Consider the following 19,036-nt stretch of genomic DNA (forward strand, 5'->3'; position numbering starts at 1 on the left):
CAAGTTCATCTAGAGAGCTGAAGATATACTTCCGTCGCCCAGAAGAACCTGCTGTCTCTGTGGACTGGGGGACTCCACCTTTGCCAACAGAACTAGGATGCTTTAGCTGCCATTTAGGTGCCCCACGACTGTTCTTTATGAGTTCGAAATATAGGTGAGCCTTGCTAGCTGAATTGAGGAGATGGGTGTGTGGAATTCCCTGGGTTTCACAAATGTAGCGCACCTGGTCATATTCTGACTCTCCAGGGTACAGAGGCCAGCCAAGAAAAAGCTCTGCTATTATGCAGCCGAGGGACCACATATCCACCTTTTCACAGAATGGAAGTCCAAGAAGTATTTCTGGAGATCGGTAGAATCTGGTTGGGGACAAGAATCAAATTTAAACAATCTTGTTATAAAACTCTTGAGTGCCTTTAAATAAAATGTATTATTATTATTATTATTATTATTATTATATCTTTACACCTAAAATGATAATCACATAGATGCACATCTGACCTTGACTGGATGTATGGCTCTCTTACAAAACGGACTTCGTTGAAAAGACTTGCTGAGCCAAAGTCGATCACCTTGACTCGAAAGGGATGGCGAGACTGATCCACGATCATGACATTCTCAGGTTTTAGATCAGCGTGAATTATTGCTAACTCCTTGAGCTTAGCAAGGGCTTTAAGCACTTGATAAGTAATCGTCCGAATATTGCGTATGGCTAATGGTCTAAATCCATTATCTTTTTGAAGTTGATACAAATTCTTCTCCAACAGCTCAAATACCAGGTAATGACAACTCTGGCCAGGAAAAGCCTCGTAGAATTTTACAATATGACTCTTGTCCAAATTTGCAGAGCAAAGAACGGATATAAGTTTCAATTCATTCTTAATTACGCGACTTTTGTGGACATCCGTTTTCATAATTTTTACAGCAACTAATTCTCCATCACTTCCTCGCCAACATTTTGTGACTTTACCAAAAGTTCCTCTTCCAACAGTGTCCAGAACGTGGTAAACCTCAGTTTCAGAATAAATATCTGACATTTTTGTAGGACACTCGTACATGTAGCCTAAGCAAGATTCAATTCAATAAAAAACAGCACAAAACTGTTCCATATTAGAAGAACGCAAGATGTAACAATTCACGACGTTCCATCGTTGATACATGCATTCTATTTGCTACAATGTAGGCCTATTTAGGCGCATATTACACTCCATAAGCAATACACTAGAGCAATCCAGGATGAACAACTTTATTAGACTTTGCATACAGGATTGATTATAGAGGCACTCTGGGAGTTTTTTTTTTTTTTAAATAAAAACGGTGAACAGAACTGTGTTCATGGTTTATTGTAGGCCTACGCTATAATCGGCTAGTGTCTCCATTTTCTGTCAATATTTGATATAGCCTACACAAACCTATTTTTAAAATGTTTTAGATTGCATGGTAGCCTATATTAGGCCTGCTGTCTTCATGTATCTATCTATAACGTTGGCTTTACATAAAACTATTGCCAAGGTCAATGTTATTTTCAGCACCACATCCAAAAAAGGAGATTACACTGTCCATTGTGCCCGCCAATTGTCTTTTGTATTACGCTCCAGCTGGCTAGAGGAGGGGCATGAATCGAGTCACGCAGAACGACAGGCTTCCAGAAGAAGCGAAAGATGGCGGTAAGTAGCGGTCTGTGGAACACCGTGTTACTTTTGTTTTGAAATACAGTTAAATATTTGCAGAATATATGATTCACTTAATGGTTGCAGCATATATCACATTCGTCGTTCCAGATGCGATTTGTGTGTGGTATGAACTTCTCAATGAAGTTTCGTTTTAGTGTTATCCACATAATTTGCCCTTTTAGTGTATTTAAAACAACATGCTGTTCGGTTATTTTCAGCATGTTGCAAAATTTACTCAAGGTAAACTCTGATAATTCAGACTTTCTATCCAGAGAACGTAAGTAAGTAGGTATTGAATTTTTAATCAGAACTCCTTATGAGAAATAATCAGATCTGTTCATTTCGCTTTTTGCTTTAGTCAGTATTTTATCGGCATTGTCCTTGCATTGTCCCTATTAGAAAGTGCCAGGCTTATATCTTATTGCCTATCAGTTTTGTTTCGTGATAATGATCGACATATAGTCTAACTTTTATTACCTAGCCTACTGGTTTAGACGGGGGTTTGTTGTCAAATGTTTTGTTTTCAGCAACATAGGTAGGTCTAATGTTATTTTTCGTTTGCAATAAGTTGTTTTAAACAGGACGAGAAAGCTAGCCTAACGCTTCTTAAAACAGATTACATTTTAGTAAGACGATTATGTCATTAATAGGCTAGTCTACACATATCTTAAAGTTTTCTATGCTATTAAAAAAGTCCTTAAACATTGAAAAGGACCTTTAAACGTTGAAAACCAATCAATGTCTGACACTCTCAAACATCGTATTTAATCATGTATGCCTAAATAAAATAAAATGTCATACACTGTCGTAACTTCTTTGGTTCATGTTGTTTCATGGTAGCAAATTAGGTCATAATAATCCTTTGTTAATATAGCGAATACTCACCACCAGGGGGAGACATTACTGCCTGGTTCAGGAGAGCAAACTCACTGCTGCTTGTTTTCTTTTTCTTTTCTTCCCTGACCCTTCCACGTCCTCTATACTACTATAAGACACTACTATGCTTTTAATACTTTTGCATTACGCTGTGTTACATCTATTGTAATGGTTATAACCCACCATACAGCTTGTTTAATGATTGAAGGCTAATACAACTTTATTACCCCCCAAACAACTTAATATTTGAAATCTTAATGACCTACAATTATCAGTCATACTCCCATCAAAACTACAGACATTTATCATAAGCTTAGTAGGATTAAGATCTCAACATTCACTTTTGCTTCTTCCTTCTTTTTTCCTCTGTAGGGGCAAAGGTCATGCAGCCCCACCCAGTTCCGAGTTTGTTTTATCTGGAAAGACGGGAGGAGACGCCCTGGCTGCACAGTCGTGATGGGTGATCATGATTGCGGACGTGATGGTGGTCAGTGGATGTTCATAGCAAACAACATTCCTGAGCAGGACAGCCCTGTTGGAACCTGGAGTTAAAGTTAAATTGAAAGTTGGCTGACTGGTATTTAGCAGACACTTGTATCCAAGGCGACACAGACTCGTAGCGGGGTATTCGAGAATCGAACTCAGGTCGACTGATTGTTAGTTGGTGATGTCACCGCTGCTCCACCACGCCCGAGATTATGGCAGAGTGGTGTTGCGGGCCACACCGTACCCTCCTTCTGACCTTTGACCCCTAATGTTATGGGCGCCATGCCAGCCAAGCCAAGCCAAGATGTGAGTTTACCAGTGAACAGGTATTCTCAGCAGAGCCAATAGAATAGAATAGAATTGTACTTCACTACAGAAAAAAAGCCTTAAACCTTAATATTCAATAGTGTTAACATACATGCAACTAGTAACGATAGCAAGAAATCAACAAATCTGCCAACTGTATTTATTCTGAAGTCAGTAGCTATTTTGATAGGATTTTATCATCTACATCTATCATGTACATAAGCACACCGTTAATAAACAGTTTATTATTAGTTCTGATCATTATCCTGATACTGTGTGTAATTTCATTAGCCAAATGTATGGCCATTGGTAGTGTTATGGAGTTTAGCGCATGTTGTGATGGATGAAGTGTGTTGTGGTGATAATGCTGGCGTTGTTTTGTTGTTGGTAACCATGTGCTCTGTTCCGTAGCATCAGCATCATAGCGACTGCCTATTCCAATCCAGCCCCACCTCAGTCTGAGGTGGAGGAAGAGATAGAGTGAGATGGAGGAAATTATGACTGCTGTGTTTACCCTAAATAAACAGGCAACAATGAGTGGAACTTCCCGTTATGTCTCCAGCTGTGAGGTGTGTGTGTGTGTGTGTGTGTGTGTGTGTGTGTGTGTGTATGTGTGTTTAACTTTTTGTGTACATTTGCCCTACAAAGTCCCAAAAATTCTACATAGGACTCCTGAAGGTTTTACATGGTCAAAAAACAATTAACGGTCATATAGGGATTAATCAGATTAACCAATTTAGGACTTTGTGTGTGTGTGTGTGTGTGTGTGTGTGTGTGTGTGTGTGAAGGGTATCACTTCAATCTGCACTTTAATTACCAGTCTGCCCTGGCTGTGGGCAGGTATGGTGACGAGGGTGCGGACAGTATTCCGGTGGATGTCCCCTCTGTCCCTCCCAGACCTGGTCCTCTCCACCTGGTCTGGGGGTTTCAGGGTCTCCACTACAACACACACACACACACACACACACACACACAAACACAAGGGGTCTCATGTTGAGGGCAGTGACAATGATGCAGAGTGGTCACTTAGGCTGAGTGGAAGTGCTCCTGAAGATGATGTGGATTTCATCATTAGTTTTTGGATATCATCAACACTCTCATAGTCAGCTTTGGATATCATCAACACTCTCATAGTGAGCTTTGGATATCATCAACACTCTTATAGTCAGCTTTGGATATCATCAACACTCTCATAGTGAGCTTTGGATATCATCAACACTCTTATAGTCAGCTTTGGATATCATCAACACTCTCATAGTCAGCTTTGGATATCATCAACTAGTGATGGGGACGAGACCGCCTATGCCGAGTCCGAGACAAGACCGAGTCTTTGAAGGGTCGAGACCGAGTCGAGACCGAGTCCGTTGGTTTTCAAATACAGTCGAGTCCTAGTCAAGACCGAGTCTTTGAGGAAGCAAGTCCGAGTCGAGACCGAGTCCTTTAGGAGTCAAGACCGAGTCGAGACCAAGACCATAAAAACATGTCAGTTTTCATATTCATGATTTAAAATCACCCCAATTAATAATCAACAGTTAGGCCCAGGCTTGGAATTTCACCATTTTAGGGGCAAGGCCACTTGGCCTTCAGTTGGGCATATTTGGTGGGGGGCACAAAGGCCACATGTCAGGGCACCAAGGCCAAAGTTAACTATACAGTAGTAGGCTATAAAAATAATCAAAGTTGTATTTAGCCTATTCACAGCAGTAGACCTGCATCACTGTATGAAAAATTACAAAAACACATATTACATAGAACTGTAAATCATCTGATCATCTAATATTTAGATGTCTAGGCAATATTTCATATTTATATTTATTTTATATTTGGCCTGTTATGGAATCATGTATTGAACAATTTAAGCACAGCTCAGCTTTAAGAAACTCAAATAGCCTTGATGCATGCTTAGCATTTTTTGATCATTAAGACTCCTTTCACAAACTTTTACTCAGCTGTATATCCTCTGATTTTAATATTTACCTATATCTAGGCAAACATTTATTTTGTATTTGGCCTGTTATGAAATAATGAAGAAGATTTAAACACATTTTGAAACCTAAAGACGTTGGAGACATGAATGTAGACCTTGCTGCAGATTACATTTTTAATTTAACCGGAATACTCTGGAACGGCTTAATGTACAGGGGACTGCTTTACACCTTTGTGTTCGGTAAGGTCTGCTGTTTATTCTGATATATGGTTTGTCATGTGTTGAACGAAGGGTTCGTGAAGTATTCCACCGAGATGAATGGGTAAGGAGATGGGTGTAGCACCTTATGTAGACGTTATGATTACATTTAATTATATTATTTACTTTTCTCGCGAACCGTTCACCACAGCAGTTAGCGGCTAACATCGTTTAAAAGCTGAGAAAAAGCTCTTTCATGTGATGTGATACATGTGTCTGTGTGATGAGTAGGCTTAGCGATTGCGAGTATTTCAACTGAGAAGAATGGGTGAATTTGGACGCACTTTCTGTCTTGCCATGCCCTGTCATTTTCTCCACTGTGTAAGACTGAATTAGTTTGCGCTGTGATGCTAAGATTATTTTGACAGGCTATAGGCTGAATAAAAATCGCTATTAAATAGACGCAAAGCAGAATATTGAAAGAAGGGGGCACCAAGGCCAACGCAAGGGGCAAAGATGCGGCCGCCGTGAAATTTCATTTTCAAATTTTTTTTATATGAACATAAAAAAATGTGTTGGTCTCGAGGACTCGGTCTGAAATTACAAGTCCTTCTCCTCCCACTCGTGACCGGACTCGAGTACTACATCACTGTCATCAACACTCTCATAGTCAGCTTTGGATATCAACAACACTCTCATAGTCAGCTTTGAATATGAATTGGATTGCTAGCTATGGACAGCTCTCAGATCTTAGTGAGATCCACAAGACCACTCAGCCCATGTCACTGCTCTCAAAATAGACCCCATAGTGTATGTTTGTGTGTGTGTGTGTGTATTTGTTTGTGTGTGTGTGTATGTGTGTATTTGTGTGTGTGTGTTTGTGTGTGTGTGTATGTTTGTGTATGTGTGTATTTGTGTGTGTGTATGTGTGTATTTGTGTGTGTGTGTTTGTGTGTGTGTTTGTGTGTGTGTGTATGTGTGTATTTGTGTGTGTGTGTTTGTGTGTGTGTGTATGTGTGTATTTGTGTGTGTGTGTTTGTGTGTGTGTGTATTTGTGTGTGTGTGTATGTGTGTATTTGTGTGTGTGTGTTTGTGTGTGTGTTTGTGTGTGTGTGTATGTTTGTGTGTGTGTGTATGTGTGTATTTGTGTGTGTGTGTTTGTGTGTGTGTTTGTGTATGTGTGTATTTGTGTGTGTGTGTTTGTGTGTGTGTGTTTGTGTGTGTGTGTGTGTGTATGTGTGTATTTGTGTGTGTGTGTTTGTGTGTGTGTGTGTGTGTATGTGTGTATTTGTGTGTTTGTGTGTGTGTGTGTGTGTATGTGTGTATTTGTGTGTGTGTGTTTGTGTGTGTGTGTGTGTATGTGTGTATTTGTGTGTGTGTGTTTGTGTGTTTGTGTGTGTGTGTGTGTTTGTGTGTGTGTGTGTGTGTGTGTGTGTGTGTGTGTGTGTGTGTGTGTGTGTGTGTGTGTGTTTGTGTGTGTGTGTGTGTGTGTGTGTGTTTGTGTATCTGTATCTGTATTTCTGCATGCCCGCACTGCACCTCCCCCATAGGAGACTAAGAGAGTGGGTGGGATTGGGGTGGGCATCTCCTCCAAATGACTCGTAATGTGGTACCAAGATCCCTATCCAGATTGATATCAGCTGTTTTTCTGTGTATGTTCATGTCCAGGTTTTTTCTTTCCTTGGGTTTTGTTTAATTCTTATTTGTGCCTTTCATTGGTTAAATCCCAGTATTCTTTTCTTTTCAGATGTATACAAACTGCTTGATTTACATGTTGACATTTCATTCGATAAAGATTTAACCAACTGTTTTCTATTCTGTTTTAATACTTTGTTCATTGAAGGAACGACTGATAAAAGAGAGGGACGGCTGATGTCAGAGTGACATCAGAGTGTTCTACACATCCTCTCCAAGACTTGTCACACTGAGCAAGACCTCTGCAGATGTTACACACACACACACACACACACACACACACACACACACACACACACACACACACACACTGATTTACTATACATGTTCAGGATACCAACACCAGAGCTACAAGTGAAAAACTGCAAAACACAATAGATCCTTTTTTTTAAATGACCAAATTGGACAGAATGGAATTCAGTTAGAGATATTAAAATGAATTATTAAATGTACTTAAATGAAGTTAAATCTGACATGATCTGACATCATCCAGGATTGTCTGAAGAAGGTACAAGATTGTATGTCTTTACAACAGCATGTTGTTGTGAGGATGCATTGCTTGACATGGTGCTCTTTCTCAGTGAGTCCTTTTCCTGAGTTACTGCAATCTCTCCGCTGGTGGTTTGAAAATAAATAGTCCCACTCACAAGGACATTTTTGGCTTTTGTGTCTTCCTCTGGTGTGACAGACTTACACATTCAATTACACTGTTTTCCCTGACATTTCTGTGCCTAATGTTGTTAGTGTTCTGGCTCCAATTGGTTACAAAACAGTCTCATGGTGTTGTAGCAACAGCTAATTTCATTAGTAATGTTTCCTTAAATAACCCGTCGATATTGGATTGAGCTCACAACAGATGGGAGAAGGTGAACAGTCTGACAACATTTTAACTCGGTGCTTAATAACAGGACTTATTAGGAAAGAAAACGTTCTTTTTTGGTGAAAATGAGCATAATGACCTTCCATTGTGAGGAAACTTTTTCTACATTTGCATGTGGGATAGATCAAGCTTTTAATGTAGGCCTATTGTTTTAGTTTTTTTTTTCTGTCTGAATATATAGATCCAAATAATGTAAAAGTGTTCTGATAATTGTTAAAGTTAAACACAGAAGTCACTTGTAATGCCTTTCGACTTCCTCAGCTGTGGCACCAAGGGGAATTAAGACGAGATTGCTCTCAACCTCAGAGTTCAGTTAGTCAGTTGAACACCCAACACCAACTCCCTCTGTGTGTATGTGTGTGTCTAGGAACATACATTAGAGTTATAATTATGGGCTGTATTAATCACGACACAAGTTGGAACTGGTTTCAGTTAGTGATACCTGTCTTCATTGACTGTGTATTAATCTATGTCTGTACTGTGGAAATGACTCTTGAATTTCCCCCAGGGATCAATAAAGTATCTATCTATCTATCTATGACTCTATCGGCCAGAACTAAATTCCTTTTTGTGTAGGTTTCTCACTCACTTGGCTAAATAAATGCCAATCTCACCTTACCATACCTTACTATGCACAGAGAATCACAGGCTCAGTCCCTGCCTCAGTCATTGCAAGCGCCTCTGATTGATTAATCACCACTATGTGGATACTGTTTTTAGAATTGATTTAGATTAAGTGTTAGGTAGTATAATTTGTATTTTTGTAATTTGTATTTTAGTATATTTTTATATATTGTATTTAAGTGTTAGTATAATTTGTATTTTAGTATATTTAGCATATTCTTTATATTCTACTGTCCTTATTGCTTAGTTGTGTTTTTATATTATATACTTTAATTACTCTTTCTGGTGTTAAAGAATTTGTTTGTGTTGTCTGTATGCTGCTGAGACCTTGAATTTCCCTTGGGGATCAATAAAGTATCTATCTATTTATCTATCTATCTAATCTGATTTGGAGAAGGACTATGCCTTGTTTGCATCCCCCCGCCCCCACCTTCATGATCCTAATGTGGCAGGGCCTCTGTTAGAGCCTGTTCATGAAGCCCCAAACACATGTGTTTGTGTGGTGGTCATGTGACATTTGTTGCTCACATAGAAAACCTGCTAGATGTGCTCTCAAAAACGGCTAGAGAACATCTCAGATCTCAGTCATGTTAAGATGTATGATCTCTGATCTCAGTCATGTTAAGATGTATGATCTCCGATAGACCAGTATCTCCCTTTGAAATATGATTTAACCTCCATCTCCTCATTTAGTAGCCTGTGTATAATATATATTTTTAAACGTTTGAACTTTTCATTTCATCACTTGACAATACATCATGATCCTATGGGCTGATGAGGCATCAAGAGAGTGGAGATATCAAATCATATCCCCAGCTGAAGCTTCGGAGCCGCGCTGCGTGTGTTTGTGACTGGGTGGCCGTGAGCAAATGTGTTGTTCTTCTTTTCATGACATTGTGGGCGAGTCTGTGCTCGGTTGGCCACGCGGTCTAGTGGTCAGTGCGCCGCTAAGCCCTGATAACAAGGCTGTGGTGCTCCGGAGCTAAAGCTGCCCCGCCACTGGACAAAAGGCAAGGGCTTTAGAGTGAAGGCCCCAAACTGCTGACGCGGATGTTGAGCTAATACAGCATTCTGCCCTGTCTCCCTCCTGTCGCCCTCTCCTCTGCCCTCTCTCTATCACTTTCTCCCTCTCTCTCTTTCAGTCTGTTTCTCTCTCTCTCTCCATCCATCCCTATCTTGATCAGTTCCCTCCTCTCTCTCTCGCTCTCTTTTTCTCTTTCTCTCTCTCTTTCCGCCTTTTTCTCTCCACCCGAGACCCTCTCTCTCTCCCCCACATGCTAGCTGGTAGCTGGACTGCTACCACTCCTTTGACAGAAGGGGTTGCCTTTCCGAGAGCCTGTCCATCTTGTTTTTATTTTCCGCAGGCTTCACATCTTGACTCCTTTTTTTCCTCCCAACCCCACGTCTATTCTGTTGTCATTCTGTTTCTGTCCTTCTTGTTGTCCTGAGGTGTGTTGAGTGTGTTGTGTGTGTGTGTTTGTGTCCCGAGTCCACACAGGACCATGTGTGACTGCCTACGTGGGATATTCCGGGTCACCTGGGCACCTTCCTCAAGTGCAGGTTTGTGAAGAACTTGTGTTGTGTTAGTGTGTGTGTGTGTGGTGGGGGTGGGTGGATCACACTGAAGAATATAGATAGATTGGATCTGAACGTCAATATATAATTACTGGTTTGTTTGTTGTTTAATATTTGTTAAATGGTTGTTGTTGTTTGCCTATGACACCAAGGATCATTGGAAAGTGACAGTTGACTAAATTACATTTGAAGCTAATCTGAAAGTTCTGATATAATTGAATGGGCATGTTGTATTCTTGAACATAATTTGTAATAGTATTTCATGGGTCATTTGTATCAGTAATGTATATTGACATCCTTTTCAATATTGGGTGGAAGGACTATTCTGTATGTCTCTAAACGCTTGCTGAGTGATATGCCTTAATGGGAATAGAGCCATACCAAACTTATTTTTTTGTTTAAAAAGAATGATTATCGACAGCTCATCATTCCTTTTCTTAAAAAGCCTGTGTGGAATATTTCACACCAAGCCAGAAAGGCTTTTATAGCTTGTTATTCTGTTCAAGTTGCGATGGATGTTAATTCCATGCCTTTACAAAGATGTAAAATGTTTAAACTGACCAGACTTGGCAATGAAGCTGATCCTTTGATGACAGACTGCATTAGTTTGCATATTTCCGGCTCAAATTTAATCGCTTGTATTCAATACATTTCCTGTTTGCCCAGGAGTGTTTGAGTGTGTGTGTGTGTGTGTGTGTGTGTGTGTGTGTGTGTGTGTGTGTGTGTTTGTTTCAGATATGTGTTATGGGTAGCATGACCACACTGTTGTATTTAGGGATGTGTGTGGTCTTGTGAGAATGTGACACTTGTCACCCATCATCTGCTCAGTAGATAGCACCTGTCCCACTCTGGGCAATATCTTTCCTCACATCATTATGATTCATCCTACCCCTGACCAGTCTGTACAACTTTCTCTTTCGCACGCACGCACGCACGCACGCACGCACGCACGCACGCCTTTCCTCTCAGTCAGTCTCTCTGTGCATTTCTCTTCACTTCTGTGTTGCTTCTCTCAGTCCTCTCACTCCCTTCCTCTGTCTCTTCCTTTCCTTGCCGTTTCTGAGTCTGTCTGATTCGACTTTAAATACACACACACACACACACACACACACACACCCTAATACGTAAGGTGAGGGCTCAGATGGAAACGGATGGGCGGTAGAGCGCATTGTTTGACTGGACAGTTAATGTATTGCTCCTCTTAACACGTGGAGCGTCGTCCTCCTGGACATCTGCTCTGGGCCTTCTCTGTTTATCTCTCAGTGTCCTTCCCAAGTTCTTTTGCTGCAATGAGGGCGGAGGAGGTTGAGGCTTCGAGCTTCCTTACCTGTTCTCCTCACAAACAAATCCCTCTCTTCACAGCGAGTTCATTGGAGTACTTGACTTGCTTTGTTTGCCGTGTTTGTTTTGTTTTGTTTTGGGTTTTGTTTTGTTTTGTTCAGCAGCAGGTGTTTTGCACACAATGCACTGAATGGCTGGACTATGGGACTGTTTTGCTACTAGCGTCAACAGTGCACTGCAACCACAGTGTGTGGGGTTTAGCATCGTCTCTTCCCTTTTCAGACCTGGAGATAAGTGTGGGACAGAAGGACAGAAGGCTGAAGATCTGGCATAGATCAGTGCTGCCTTCTCTACGTACATACGGGGATACGACAGGTGCAAAGCTGGCATTCTCCCCAAGTACTAGCACCAGTATGCAAAAAATCATATCCTGTGCGATACTGAATTACTTTGATGTTGTTTGGAGCTCACCAACTCAGTTTGCCCCATCAGAGCTCAGTTTGCCCCATCAGAGCTCAGTTTGCCCCATCTCCGTGGTTTTCAGTCAGAGCCAGAGGTGTCACGAGGTAAGGCGTGCTCCCTGGCGTGCTGCTCTCTACATCACCATCTGAGCCACACAGCCCAGCCCAGCCCAACCCAATCCACCCCAGCCCAACCCAATCCACCCCAGCCCAGCCCAGCCCAACCCAATCCACCCCAGCCCAGCCCAGCCTAGCCCAACCCAGCCCAGCCCAACCCAATCCACCCCAGCCCACCCCAGCCCAACCCAATCCACCCCAGCCCAGCCCAACCCAATCCACCCCACCCCAGCCCAGCCCAGCCCAACCCAATCCACCCCAGTCCAGCCTAGCCCATCCCAGTCCAGCCCCGCGTTTCAGGTTCCTGGCCTCGTTATCTGCTGACGATGGGGGGTTGTTCTCCCTGCCGGGACACCCCAACGTTTGCCAAGCCATCTAGCAACACTGTCTACCCCACCCACCCTCTCCTGCAAACTCCTAACCTTACTTAACCCCCCCCCCCACACACACACACACACAACTACAAACCTCCGTAGCTTCATCTAAACTGCCCCATCACCCACTTTCTAGCTTGGCGTCCACCCGGCCCGGTTAAATCCCACTGTTTGTACACCGCAGACTGATGGACAGAGGCAGCACAATGTAAACACCTGGCAGTCGGCGCGGGCAAACGCACCGCGCTGGACGAGATGTGGCATTCCGCACACAGCGCAGCGCAGCGGCATTGGCCATGGCCCAGTCTGGACACCTGCCTGTCCAACACCCTGTGATCAGGGGCAGGGGGGAGACATCGGCACGTCGGGCACCGCACCAGGAGTTTCAGGTTTCGTCCCCCACCCTCCCCCACCACCAACCCATCACCCCTGGGGAACCTGATCGAACACGCCCTGGAGATGAGACGAGGACGGGAATGCAGTAGCGGTGGCACGGTGGCATGCTGGCACGCCGGCGCACGCAGAGGAGGAGGAGGAGGAAGATGAAGACCAGAACACACAGGTGTTAAACTCAAAACAACAGCTGCTGCTGTCCAAACGTACCTCATGATTGCACTCCAAAAATAACACCACAAGTCTATTTGCAATTTTTGGCCTTCTTGGACTAAAAATAGCACCCGTGGAGGCATTTGTCTACTATGCAGAAGGTCTACCACTGAGGTTTGTCTCTGTTTTGTCCACCTCTGTTTTGGTATTCTGCTGTCACTAGCGCTGTTCTGTTAGTCAGCAGTGTAGGCAAACAACGGCTGACTACTTCAGCAAAGGGAGACTTGTAGATTTGCTGAGCCACCTACAGAGCTGTTTTTATTTTCGTCTTTATGTGTGTGTGTGTGTGTGTGTGTGAGAGAGATAGAGTGCAGGAGAGTGAGTGTGTGTCCGTGAGTATCCTCTCTCCCTCTTATTCTCTCCCCCACATAGAGTATGCAGACCCCGAGAGCCGCTTGGTCCAGTCCGAGCCTGGGCTCTTCCAAGCCCGCCCTTCTGCCCCCACTCCTCTTACCCTGCCCCACCTCTACGCACACCGTATATGGGGCATCCCCCAGTGGCTAAACCAATTGGCTCACTGACCCCCCCCCCCCCCCACCCCACCCCACCACCCACCCCCCGCCCCTCAGGGGATGCCATGGCACTTTTTCATGGCACGTTTAGGTCTCTCGACCAAGAGAGCGCAGCCTGGAGTCAGTCTGCCTGCACACTGGGGGGGGGAGCGGAGTATGAGTGAACGAGCGAGAGTTTAACACGCCACAGATTGAAAGCACACTGACGCACTCCGGAGGAGGAAGAGAGCGCTAAAGGGAGACACAGCTGGGGAGAGAAACTGGGCAAAAGACAGGTAGGAAGGGCAGGAGTGTGGAGTGGGATTTGTGGTGACAGGTGGTGTTTGGGGAGGCAGGGGGGCAGGAGTGGACATATTTTTAGGTAGATTTCTCGTTTAGTGGACCAAGGGGACAGTGTGTGAGGAGCGTGTGGAGTGACAGGAGAGTCCAGTTGTTCTGAGGCATTCTGGTATTACAATAATATATTGCATGATTATTTTAATTACTACTCATGGGTCCATATGCTGAGACAACTTAGTGTATGATATTGTCACCATAATGCATTGCACTGATATGAACAAATAGCTCAAGTCATACAGTACTACTGTATCGTCATATCTCAAAGTTTAATTGCCTGATCGCTCATGATGAAATTAGAATGTCCCATTCCTTAATTTTGGCCCCTACCTTCATCGCCTTTGAAACTTAATCCTTCACATTTGTAATTAGTCCGAAGTAATCTTTTTAAATTATGCTAAGTTATGTACCTACGATGGAAAGGAACTAGCTGCAGACTGAGTTGTGACTGTGAAATGCATTGATACTTTGTAATTGAAACATATCTCAGAAAAGCCACTGCAGCACGCAACATAACATCATTTGACAATGTGCAAGTCCTTGTTTTGAGTGTGTAGGATGCTGGAGCTGCTGCATGTAGTCGTCTCACTGGTACAAACTCTGTGCGGGTAACCAGAGAAAGGTGTGTGTGTGTGTACGCGCGTTTGTGTTTATTTCCAACTCCCTGCATTTATTTTACACAACAGCTGTTAGCTGTGGGTCATGAGATCTGCCTGTGCTGTGCTGTGATGGGCTGTCCTGTGCTGGGTTAGCTAGCTAGCTAGCTTCAGGACTTGGTATGCTGTGCTAGAGTAAAGGGCACAGCTCATTCAGAAGGCATATGGAGAAGTGTATTTTTCTGTGTGTGTGCCGTGAAAGCCCACTGAAAGGACCCCTTTCCATTAGCCAGTTTTCACAAATGAGTGTGAGGGCAAATATGATCAAATCAGAATGTGTTTCAAAGCAAATTTTCAGGTCAAATAAGACACAATGCATTGATGACAGGTTGCAGAAAATGTTTTTCACAGAGCCCCTTTTGATGCAAATCAAAATATTTAAGGGCCATTTTTTTTTTGCTTGTTAGTTATGACTGACAAGTGAATGGCATCTCATACTGGAGAGTGCAGATGAAGCTTGTTGATGCTGAGGCCATATTTAGCATGGCATTTACAGAATCTTTCAAATGCGTTCAGTGGGCTCTGATTGAGTAACAGTTTACTGGAGCCCAATGATTGGCTGTAACTTGGTATTCTACCAGGATCATTCAGAGAGGGTGAGATTGTCCATGCAGAGGTTTGTCTGACGTTTGACACTTTTTCCAGATAAGGACTCCTTGGAGTGTGGAAATACAACAGTTTTTAACTAAAGATGGAAGAAGCATGAATGATTCAAACTCTTCAGCATAACGTCAGTTGTCCTGCCCTGCCAGTCTCTCCAGGATGAGTGTAGACTTGCAGCTATCTGTTTGGTAAGAGAGATGGCTTTGGTCCCAAGCTTAATTCTTGTCCTATAACTCTCTGTCGTGTGTGTGTGTGAGCGTGTGTGTGTGTGTATGTGTGTGTGTGTGTGTGTGTGTGTGTATGTATGGGTGCATATGCGTGTGTGTGTGTGTGTGTGTATGTATGTGTGTGCGTGTGTGTATGTGTGTGTGTGTGTGTGTTTGCGTATGTGTGTGTGTATGTGTGTGTGTGTGTGTGTGTGCGTGTGATCCCTGTGGTATTCCTCCTGAGGCTTGGTCATCAGACACGTTAACGGGATACCATAACTCCCAAGCTAGAGTTAGGTGGAGCGTCGGGGGGGCAGGGGAGGGGGAACCGGCCGGCGGTCCTGAAGGTTGAGAAACCAGCCGTGTTGATGGGCTATAGATAGCCTGTGATGCCATTGAAGAACGACTCCTAGTGACCCTCTCGTTCGCTCCCGCTCGAAAGCCTCCATGCCTGGTCGGAGTGTTGAAATAGCAGCGCTCAGGAGCATGTGCTCAAACAGGGGTTTAAATTTGATGTCAACACATCTTGGCAGTTACCATAGCAGAGACATTACCCTAACAGCGCATAGTATTCATGATACACATTGTTTTAAATCAGGGAGGTATTCAAGTTGCCTGAATCAGAATATATTCAAATTACATAAACCCCCATTAAATGTGGCCACTAAACTGAAGACATGGTGGCAACACAACTTGCCAGTATTATTTATCGCAAATGTTTAATAGTGTGGAGGAGAAGATCAGTTTATAGTACTCTGATGAGTAGTGCATCATGTATGATTTCAATCAGTGTGGTAACTACATATGCAGCTTCACAGACACTTGAAGCATGCATGATAGTCTCACGTAATGTTCTCTGAATAATAATAAGAAAAAATATTATTTCTTAGACAAATATGTTTTTCTCTTTTGAGAGAAAAGCCCTTTGTACTGCCATTTTTGGATCCCAAGTGCTGGTGACATGCAGGAATATCAGACTTCGAAAGTAAAGATCATCACGGCACACTGGTTGGACATTACAAATTGTTTATTTAGAGCGTTTTAAATAAATCATTCATAATATTAGACCAGTGTGCAATGATGACCTTTACTTTTGATGTTCTTCTCTATCTTCTGTTTTAGCAGATTCATTCTCAGTGTCATTCTGCTGACCAGTCAGAATTTGTCAATGTTTGACACAGATACTATCAGTTTCTTGTATGTTGACTGACAGCATTTTTTCATCAGAGACAGAAAACTTGTGGCGCAAACAATGTTTGTAACTCGCCTCAGTGTCAGATATTAATTTTGACAGAGAGAGAAAATCTCAGTTTCCTGTTTATCTGAAGGCATTTCCTGATGGGCTGTTCACGCCCATGGGAGAGGCACGACTCAGTGCTTTTCCCCAGACAAGATGTTTTTTTTCATGAGTCACGAGAGAAAGAGTGAGAGAAGGAGAGAAGAGAGAGAGAAGAGAGAGAGAAGAGAGAGAGAAGAGAGAGAGGAAGAGAGAGAGGGGGCTGGGGGATGATAGAGAGGGAGTGGGAGTGGGAGGGGGGGGCAGACATCTGCCTCTGTGCCGTAGCATCACAGTGAGATGATCTCCTTGGAGGCATTTGGACACCTCTGGACTCGCGGCCCCATGTTGCCACTACCATGAGACGGTTGAGCGTCCCTGTCCAGCCTCTATCCCACTTAACTCTGGAGAGAAGGGTCCAGGACTTGTTTTCTTTATTTAACAAGACAACACACAACAGCCTCTTGTTCGGGACCTTTCTCCGAGATGACTTGTCAGATGGAAGGGATCTGGTAACATGACTTTTTTATGACATATTTGTCTCAGTCGTATCTCTTTTGTTTCTGCTCTTGGACCAAAGAACACTACATTGTTTAAATGACTTTACTTATGCTGATATAGTCCTGTTGTTTCTGACAACTTGTAAACTAAATGTAATATGCCCAACTTTTGGGTGTGTTTTTTACAGTTAGCTTATTTGCTAATGCACTCTTAAAACAAATGTTGCATTTTTAAAACATTTATCTCTGTGTCCAGATAGGGACAATGCATTCATTTTAAGAGTGTGGTAGTCACACCTTCCGCGTGTAGCCTTCCACATGTCAAACAGTGTGGTCATGTGTTAAAGTTCACACTAGCATCTTGTACAGGTCGGTCCATGGATTAGGTCTTGGGCCTCTTTCCTGGGAATGCCAGCTATTCTGAGGAGGTCTTTCCCCTCATTGTCTGCACATAAACAGGGAATTGACAACCAGCTAGTATTAACCTTTACAAAGGGGCTGTTGTGGGATTGTTTTGGGCAGAGAAGGCATTCAGTTTTAAAGAACTCCTCTAAATCTCTGCACGGCAGTATAGCAAGGATGTGGACTATAAAATGATTTTGCCCTCTGGCAACACGCTGAAAGAGTTTGGCTGCAATACAGCTGACAGTATTTTCATCACTGATGAAAGTCATTGTGGTATGGATCCACAATCAATCAATCCGCAATCCTTAAAGCTATGGCTCTATGATATTCCACTGAAGCCGTGGGAAAATGTTTTAGAATCATGAGTCGTTCATCTTGTTAAGTCTAGGTCATCTTTTAACTTGATTAAGAATGGGAAAATTACGACTCAAATGTCCACTGAGTTTCCCCGTCCCTGTTGGCTTTGCTAAGCAGTGTTCAGCATATTTTCAGTCTGAGTAAAGTACCACCATTACATTTCCTGAGTATTTTTTGTTCATAAAACAAACCATCTCAGAGGCACATCATTGAAGGATGTGCGGGAACAGCAACTGCTCCCATCTGCATGACTGATGAATCTGCTTTGACAGCCTTCTTGATTGTTTTTAGCATCAAAGTTCGAGGTTGCTAACATCACAACTGCCTCACATTCACATTAAGACCACTCGTGTGAGACTGACACACACTGGCTAAAGCGGCCTACCTTTACTGGCAGTTTCACCTATGTAATTGTAAGGAGGATATTGATGACATTTCTTACTATGGATAGGAAAAAGCACTCAAATGCATCTTATGCCTGTAATTTAACATCTGTATGGAAGGATGAACATTAGGGGATGATTAGAATTAGACTACTGACACCCCCATCACTTTAATTTAGAATTAGAAAAACATTGTAATCAGAGCAAACAACAACATTAGAGGTGCAACTCCAGTTGGTGGATGAGAAAATGTACAAGTCCAATTTCTTAATTCCCATTCCGGCTTTGGCATGGAGCGTTGCACTGTTGAGCACAGGAATGTCCAGTCTATTGATACTAATGCTATGGTTTCTCTTACAAAGTGAGGCCTGATTAGATAACACTACTGGGACCACAAATCATCCCATTTAACAAGGCACTACCACTTCCCCAAAGGTGCTTTCCTTCCCTCATTGGTCTTGTGACTAATAGAATCAGCACCAACATTAAAGCTTCCGTTAATGCTGCTTCTGTGGTCTCCACTGTGCATGGTCAATTCAGGAATCAGCTCACAAGACAAATCTGCTACTCGTAGTAGAACCACACAAAGAGGCATGAGCTGTGAGCTCTCATTGTTTAAGATGGATGACACTAGGCAGTGGTAGGACAATGACTGTGGATACATCGTTTTGGCAGTGCATTGTTTAAGTTGGTAGTACGGTATTAATAGTTGCTCTTTTTATGGAT

At 42.9% G+C, this 19,036-nt stretch overlaps 1 protein-coding gene and 1 long non-coding RNA gene across 5 annotated transcripts in view; both read left to right on the forward strand.

The window, feature by feature from the left end:
- The first annotated feature begins 1,645 nt into the window (after positions 1 to 1,645).
- Positions 1,646 to 8,580, forward strand: LOC143122085 (uncharacterized). 2 transcript variants are annotated; one of them, XR_012986591.1, is made up of 4 exons: positions 1,646 to 1,664; positions 2,919 to 3,358; positions 3,750 to 3,907; positions 7,307 to 8,580. It is a non-coding gene; the product is annotated as an uncharacterized LOC143122085 (long non-coding RNA). The 2 variants fall into 2 exon arrangements; XR_012986590.1 differs by having other exon boundaries at positions 2,919 to 3,338.
- Positions 8,581 to 13,743: 5,163 nt separating this feature from the next.
- The window catches only part of prx (periaxin), a 31,190-nt gene continuing 25,897 nt past the window's right edge, over positions 13,744 to 19,036 (forward strand). For 2 of the 3 annotated variants that reach the window (XM_076282885.1, XM_076282889.1), the window contains exon 1: positions 13,744 to 13,863. The gene's annotated coding sequence lies outside the window, so the exon portion shown is untranslated. Of the gene's footprint in view, positions 13,864 to 16,930; positions 17,178 to 19,036 lie in introns of those variants that run through there. The other variant, XM_076282886.1, reaches the window with a different exon arrangement.

The sequence above is a fragment of the Alosa pseudoharengus genome, unplaced genomic scaffold, assembly GCF_046254945.1.
Source record: "Alosa pseudoharengus isolate Yale_2024_CS ecotype anadromous, Long Island Sound unplaced genomic scaffold, YU_APseudo_1.1 YU_APseudo_1.1_scf_13, whole genome shotgun sequence".
Taxonomy (NCBI): Eukaryota; Metazoa; Chordata; class Actinopteri; order Clupeiformes; family Clupeidae; genus Alosa; species Alosa pseudoharengus.